We start from the raw sequence: 7,943 nt of genomic DNA, 5'->3' as shown, positions 1-7,943 counted from the left end.
CATCTTGTGGACAACATCTAAATGACACCTGGAATCCTATTTCAATGTATGGCCTTTCTCTTCAAAGGTAGACATTTTTTTGTTTGTATTATCTTTTACCAGATCCAATGTGTTTCACATTTCCACAAACTTCAAAGTGTTTTCTTTCAAATGGTGTGGCTGGCCCAGGAGATATTTAAGAGTGGCTGGCCCATGAGATATTTAAGAGTGGCTGGCCCATGAGATATTTAAGAGTGGCTGGCCCATGAGATATTTAAGAGTGGCTGGCCCAGGAGATATTTAAGAGTGGCTGGCCCAGGTGATATTTAAGAGTGGCTGGCCCAGGTGATATTTAAGAGTGGCTGGCCCAGGAGATATTTAAGAGTGGCTGGCCCATGAGATATTTAAGAGTGGCTGGCCCATGAGATATTTAAGAGTGGCTGGCCCAGGAGATATTTAAGAGTGCCTGGCCCATGAGATATTTAAGAGTGGCTGGCCCAGGTGATATTTAAGAGTGCCTGGCCCAGGTGATATTTAAGAGTGCCTGGCCCAGTGCTCCAGTTGAGCTTGAGAGATGTTGGGAGAGCTACACTTCACGTCAGCTGAGGCGCAATTTAGAGCTCAACCTATTTAAGTTTGAACGAAGCCTGAGTTTTGGGTTTTCCCCTGTTTATTTTGGTTCATATTCTTTTTATTCCCTATCCTAAGTTGTTGTGGGTTTTTCTTTTAGTTTGGCTTTTCGGAGGCAAACCTAGTGGGCATCTATGGTGGGTGTCTTTTAGAAACCCTTACTGGTGGCTTTGTCAACTTTCAGTGGGCACCCACATGGGTGACTTTCAGAACCCCTTTCTGGTTTGTTTTAGTTGTCAAAGTGATTTGTCTTTGTTAGTTCCCTTTGTTGTGGACGACATTTTGAATTTGTCAGCTATTAACAATATAGTAAAATTAATAAGTCAAGTCTGTTCCTTTACCAACCCCCTTCCATCCATCCTATCAACCTACTTCAAGCAGGATTCCCCTGCTACCGAGCGTAGACGATGTGTCCTCTCCTCTAACAAATACAAATACTCTGTTACCTTGCTGGGCTCTCTTCTGGCCCTCAGCCTGCATGATGTCAACCCCTGTTGCGGGGACATATGTAGTAGAGAGAGGTGGCAAGGCAGGCAGGCAGGTGGGTAGTCAGCCACCCCCGGGTGTTTTAGTCTTAAGCCTGGTGGGATACTGGTGCTTTATGTATGGTAGGTGATAGGGTTGTGTAATGTGAGCTAGGGGGAAAGGAGGGATGGAGAGAGTTTTGGGAAAGGGGAGAATATGATAATTGTGAGAAGGGAGACAAAAAGTGAGAGAAGAGCGTGGGAAAGAGAGTGAGTGTATGTGTGTGGGTTGGAGAGAGATTCTCTCAATAGGGAATTCAGTGGCCCAAGCAGGGAGAGAGTCCTGAGAGAGCCAACACGGCAGCATTTAGACCAGTTACTTAGCCAAGATTCAAAGTAGCCGTCCAAATACAAGTGCAAAAAATAGGTCACGACACGCACCCACGTACACACCCACGCATGTACACATGCACGTACACACACACTTATACACATACACACACATATGCACGTACACACACACACCAGGGGAGGCTCCTCAGAGGAGGAAGGAGAGGACCATCCTCCATGAATTTCAGGAACATTTTAAATAGTGAAACATTTAAAAAGTTATCCTTTTCAGAAAGTACTACAAAATATATTCACGTCACCAAATAATTGATTAAAACACACTGTTTTGCAATGAAGGTCTAGAGTAGCCTCAACAGCACTCTGTAGTGTAGCACCATGGTGTAGCCAGAGGACAGCTAGCTTCCGTCCTCTGGGTACATTGACTTCAAAAACCTAGGAGGCTCATGGTTCTCACCCCCTTCCTTAGACTTACACAGTAATTATGACAACTTCCGGAGGATATCCTCCAACCGATCAGAGCTCTTGCAGCATGAACTGAGATGTTGTCCACCCAATCAAAGGATCAGAGAATGAATCTACAACTGAAAACATAAGCTTCAGCTAGCTAGCACTGCAGTGCATAAATGCATAAAATGTGGCGAATAGTTGACTAAAAGAGAGCGAAAGACAATAGTTAAACAGTTTTTAACAAGTTAATTAATATAAAAATGAAGGAGGAGCAAGAGATAGAGAAAGGGAGAGCTATATTTTGCAACTGTTGGACTAATGATTTGTTATAAAAATCCATATGATTTATATGTTTATGAAGATAAGATAATGACTAAATGATTTATACTTTTAAAGTAATGTTAAGACAATAACTAAGAGTATTCCACCCTGTCACTGTATAATGGAGTGAAATGTGTTTGAATCATAAGACTAGAATTCTTGAATGTATGTGCATAGAAAAAGAGGAACTGTTAGCAGATAAGGAACTGTGGCAGACAACTTTTGACCACTATGAAACTGATAACAGGGAAGGAGGTCTCCCCACCCAGAGAGGGGAGAAATGTCATGTATTGTCATGTTGCGTCTTTCTGTCCTTTCCTTTCACCCTGTCTCCCTCTGCTGGTCGTACTAGGTTACCGTTTCTGTCCCTCTTTCCCCCAGCTGTTCCTTGTCTTCTCTGACTACCTCATTCACCCCTTTTCCCACCTGTTCCCTTTTTTCCCTCTGATTAGGTCCCTATATCTCTCTCTGTTTCTGCTCCTGTCTTTGTCGGATTCTTGTTTGTGTGTCTCATGCCTGAACCAGACTATCATCGTGTTTGCTGCAACCTTGTCCTGTCCTGTCGGAATCTACCTGTCCATCTGAGCCCACGTGTGTTCATCATTAAAGAAACTCTGTTTGTTAATTCGCTTTTGGGTCCTCATTCACGCACCTGACAGAAGAATCCGACCAAGAATGGACCCAGCGACTTCGGATCCTCTCCACTCAGCCGTCGAGATCCAGGGAGCGATGCTAGGCAGACACGAGCAGGAATTGTCTGCTGCTCGACATGCCGTTGAGACCCTGGCCACCCAAGTCTCCAACCTCACAGAACAGGTTCACCATCTCCGCCTCGATCCACCGGCCACTTCCAGGGCTTTCGAATCTCCGGAGCCCAGAATCAATAACCCGCCGTGTTACTCTGGGGAGCCCACTGAATGCCGCTCGTTCCTCACCCAGTGTGATATTGTGTTTTCTCTCCAGCCCAACACTTACGCCAGGAGCACTGCTCGTGTCGCCTACGTCATATCTCTCCTTACTGGACGGGCTCGTGAGTGGGGCACGGCAATCTGGGAGGCAAGGGCTGAGTGTACTAACCAGTATCCGGACTTTAAGGAGGAGATGATACGGGTTTTTGATCGATCTGTTTTTGGGGAGGAGGCTTCCAGGGCCCTGTCTTCCCTATGTCAAGGCAATCGATCCATAACAGACTACTCTATTGAGTTTCGCACTCTTGCTGCCTCCAGTGGCTGGAACGAGCCGGCTTTGCTCGCTCGTCTTCTGGAGGGTCTCCGCGCAGAGGTAAAGGATGAGATTCTCTCCCGGGAGGTTCCTTCCAGCGTGGATTCCTTGATTGAACTCGCTATTCGCATTGAGCGACGGGTTGATCTTCGTCACCGAGCTCGTGGAAAGGAGCTTGCGTTCTCCGTTGCCCCCCTCTCCGCATCACTACCATCTTCCTCTGCCGGCTCGGGAGCTGAGCCTATGCAGCTGGGAGGTATCCGCATCTCGACTAAGGAGAGGGAACGGAGAATCACCAACCGCCTCTGTCTCTATTGCGGTTCTGCTGGTCATTTTGTCACTTCATGTCCAGTAAAAGCCAGAGCTCATCAGTAAGCGGAGGGCTACTGGTGAGCGCTACTACTCCTGTCTCTCCTTCAAGATCCTGCACTACCTTGTCGGTCCATCTACGCTGGACCGGTTCGTCAGCTTCCTGCAGTGCCTTAATAGACTCTGGGGCGGAGGGCTGTTTTATGGACGAGACCTGGGCTCGGGAACATGACATTCCTCTCAGACAGTTAAGGGAGTCCACGGCCTTGTTCGCCCTGGATGGTAGTCCTCTCCCCAGGATTCAGCGTGAGACGCTACCTTTAACCCTCACTGTTTCTGGTAATCATAGCGAAACCATTTCTTTTTTAATTTTTCGTTCACCTTTTACACCTGTTGTTTTGGGCCATCCCTGGCTAGTTTGTCATAATCCTTCCATTAATTGGTCTAGTAATTCTATCCTCTCCTGGAACGTCTCTTGTCATGTGAAATGTTTAATGTCTGCTATCCCTCCTGTTTCCTCTGTCTCTTCTTCACAGGAGGAGCCTGGTGATTTGACAGGGGTGCCAGAGGAATATCACGATCTGCGCACGGTGTTCAGTCGGTCCAGGGCCACCTCTCTTCCTCCACACCGGTCGTATGATTGTAGTATTGATCTCCTTCCGGGAACCACTCCCCCCCGGGGTAGACTATACTCTCTGTCGGCTCCCGAACGTAAGGCTCTCGAGGATTATTTGTCTGTAGCTCTTGACGCCGGTACCATAGTCCCCTCCTCCTCTCCCGCCGGAGCGGGGTTTTTTTTTGTCAAGAAGAAGGACGGGTCTCTGCGCCCCTGCATAGATTATCGAGGGCTGAATGACATAACAGTGAAGAATCGTTATCCGCTTCCTCTTATGTCTTCAGCCTTCGAGATCCTGCAGGGAGCCAGGTTTTTCACTAAGTTGGACCTTCGTAACGCTTACCATCTCGTGCGCATCAGGGAGGGGGACGAGTGGAAGACGGCGTTTAACACTCCGTTAGGGCACTTTGAATACCGGGTTCTTCCTTTCGGCCTCGCTAACGCTCCAGCTGTCTTTCAGGCATTAGTCAATGATGTCCTGAGAGACATGCTGAACATCTTTGTTTTCGTTTACCTTGACGATATCCTGATTTTTTCACCGTCACTCCAGATTCATGTTCAGCACGTTCGACGTGTCCTCCAGCGCCTTTTAGAGAATTGTCTTTTTGTGAAGGCTGAGAAGTGCACTTTTCATGCCTCCTCCGTCACATTTCTCGGTTCTGTTATTTCCGCTGAAGGCATTAAGATGGATCCCGCTAAGGTCCAAGCTGTCATTGATTGGCCCGCCCCTAAGTCACGCGTCGAGCTGCAGCGCTTTCTCGGCTTCGCGAACTTCTATCGTCGTTTCATCCGTAATTTCGGTCAGGTGGCAGCTCCTCTCACAGCCCTTACTTCTGTCAAGACGTGCTTTAAGTGGTCCGTTTCCGCCCAGGGAGCTTTTGATCTCCTCAAGAATCGTTTTACATCCGCTCCTATCCTTGTTACACCTGACGTCTCTAGACAGTTCGTTGTCGAGGTTGACGCGTCAGAGGTGGGCGTGGGAGCCATTCTTTCTCAGCGCTCCCTCTCTGACGACAAGGTCCACCCATGCGCGTATTTTTCTCATCGCCTGTCGCCGTCGGAACGTAACTTTGATGTGGGAAACCGCGAACTGCTCGCCATCCGGTTAGCCCTAGGCGAATGGCGACAGTGGTTGGAGGGGGCGACCGTTCCTTTTGTCGTTTGGACTGACCATAGGAACCTTGAGTACATCCGTTCTGCCAAACGACTTAATGCGCGTCAGGCGCGTTGGGCTCTGTTTTTCGCTCGTTTCGAGTTCGTGATTTCTTATCGTCCGGGCTCTAAGAACACCAAGCCTGATGCTTTATCTCGTCTCTTCAGTTCTTCAGTAGCCTCCACTGACCCCGAGGGGATTCTCCCTGAGGGGCGTGTTGTCGGGTTGACTGTCTGGGGAATTGAGAGGCAGGTAAAGCAAGCGCTCACTCACACTCCGTCGCCGCGCGCTTGTCCTAGGAACCTTCTTTTCGTTCCCGTTCCTACTCGTCTGGCCGTTCTTCAGTGGGCTCACTCTGCCAAGTTAGCCGGCCACCCTGGCGTTCGGGGTACGCTTGCTTCCATTCGCCAGCGTTTTTGGTGGCCCACCCGGGAGCATGACACGCGTCGTTTCGTGGCTGCTTGTTCGGTCTGCGCGCAGACTAAGTCCGGTAACTCCCCTCCTGCCGGCCGTCTCAGGCCGCTTCCCATTCCCTCTCGACCGTGGTCTCACATCGCCTTAGATTTTGTCACCGGACTGCCTTCGTCAGCGGGGAAGACTGTTATTCTTACGGTTGTCGATAGGTTCTCTAAGGCGGCTCATTTCATTCCCCTTGCTAAGCTTCCTTCTGCTAAAGAGACGGCACAAATCATCATCGAGAATGTTTTCAGAATTCATGGCCTTCCGTCAGACGTCGTTTCGGACAGAGGTCCGCAATTCACGTCTCAATTTTGGAGGGAGTTTTGTCGTTTGATTGGGGCTTCCGTCAGTCTCTCTTCCGGCTTTCACCCCCAGTCTAACGGTCAAGCAGAACGGGCCAATCAGACTATTGGTCGCATCTTACGCAGTCTTTCTTTTCGCAACCCTGCGTCTTGGTCAGAACAGCTCCCCTGGGCAGAATACGCCCACAACTCGCTTCCTTCGTCTGCGACCGGGCTATCTCCTTTTCAGAGTAGCCTCGGGTACCAGCCTCCGCTGTTCTCATCTCAGTTCGCCGAGTCCAGCGTCCCCTCCGCTCAGGCTTTTGTCCAACGTTGCGAGCGCACCTGGAAGAGGGTCAGGTCTGCACTTTGCCGTTATAGGACGCAGACTGTGAGGGCTGCTAATAAGCGTAGAACTAAGAGTCCTAGATATTGTCGCGGTCAGAGAGTTTGGCTCTCCACTCAGAACCTTCCCCTTAAGACGGCTTCTCGCAAGTTGACCCCGCGGTTCATTGGTCCGTTCCGTATTTCTCGGGTCATTAATCCTGTCGCAGTTCGACTTCTTCTTCCGCGATACCTTCGTCGCGTCCACCCGGTCTTCCATGTCTCCTGTATCAAGCCCGTTCTTCGCGCCCCCGCTCGTCTTCCCCCCCCCCCCCATCCTTGTCGAGGGCGCACCCATCTACAGGGTCCGTAGGATTTTGGACATGCGTCCTCGGGGCCGTGGTCACCAGTACCTCGTAGATTGGGAGGGGTACGGTCCTGAGGAGAGGAGTTGGGTTCCCTCTCGGGACGTGCTGGACCGTGCGCTGATCGAGGATTTCCTCCGTTGCCGCCAGGTTTCCTCCTCGAGTGCGCCAGGAGGCGCTCGGTGAGTGGGGGGGTACTGTCATGTATTGTCATGTTGTGTCTTTCTGTCCTTTCCTTTCACCCTGTCTCCCTCTGCTGGTCGTACTAGGTTACCGTTTCTGTCCCTCTTTCCCCCAGCTGTTCCTTGTCTTCTCTGACTACCTCATTCACCCCTTTTCCCACCTGTTCCCTTTTTTCCCTCTGATTAGGTCCCTATATCTCTCTCTGTTTCTGCTCCTGTCTTTGTCGGATTCTTGTTTGTGTGTCTCATGCCTGAACCAGACTATCATCGTGTTTGCTGCAACCTTGTCCTGTCCTGTCGGAATCTACCTGTCCATCTGAGCCCACGTGTGTTCATCATTAAAGAAACTCTGTTTGTTAATTCGCTTTTGGGTCCTCATTCACGCACCTGACAAGAAACTGTTAGGCTTGCAGTAGATTATGTAACATGTTGTAGGATATGATAAGCAATGTATATGTTGGAGAAAACATGTAAACAGCATTGACAGTGTTAGAGAGGAGGAGGGGCATTTATATGACCAAATGTGAGGTATAAAAGGCTATGTGCATTGTATGATTTTCAGAGCTCTCATAAATAAACATTTGGATTATTGTAAATTGGGACTCTGTCTGTTTCATTCAACTACAATCTTACAAATGATGGGTTGCAGACTGAGTAGTTTAATTGAAGTTCAGTTTATGAACATTGAGAACATAATTCTCGTAACATGATTACACCTTAGATCAGCAAAATGCAGGCAAGAGTGTGCAAGGCGGTATTGAATGTGTCACTGTCTGTCCGTGTGTCACTGTCTGTCACCTCAAATCTTTCTCTTGGCCTGTGTGCTCCTACGTTGTAAACT

This window comes from Oncorhynchus mykiss, chromosome 21, assembly GCF_013265735.2.
Source record: "Oncorhynchus mykiss isolate Arlee chromosome 21, USDA_OmykA_1.1, whole genome shotgun sequence".
Lineage (NCBI taxonomy): Eukaryota > Metazoa > Chordata > Actinopteri > Salmoniformes > Salmonidae > Oncorhynchus > Oncorhynchus mykiss.
The sequence above is the reverse complement of the archived record's forward strand: the minus strand, read 5'-3'. Positions refer to the sequence as shown.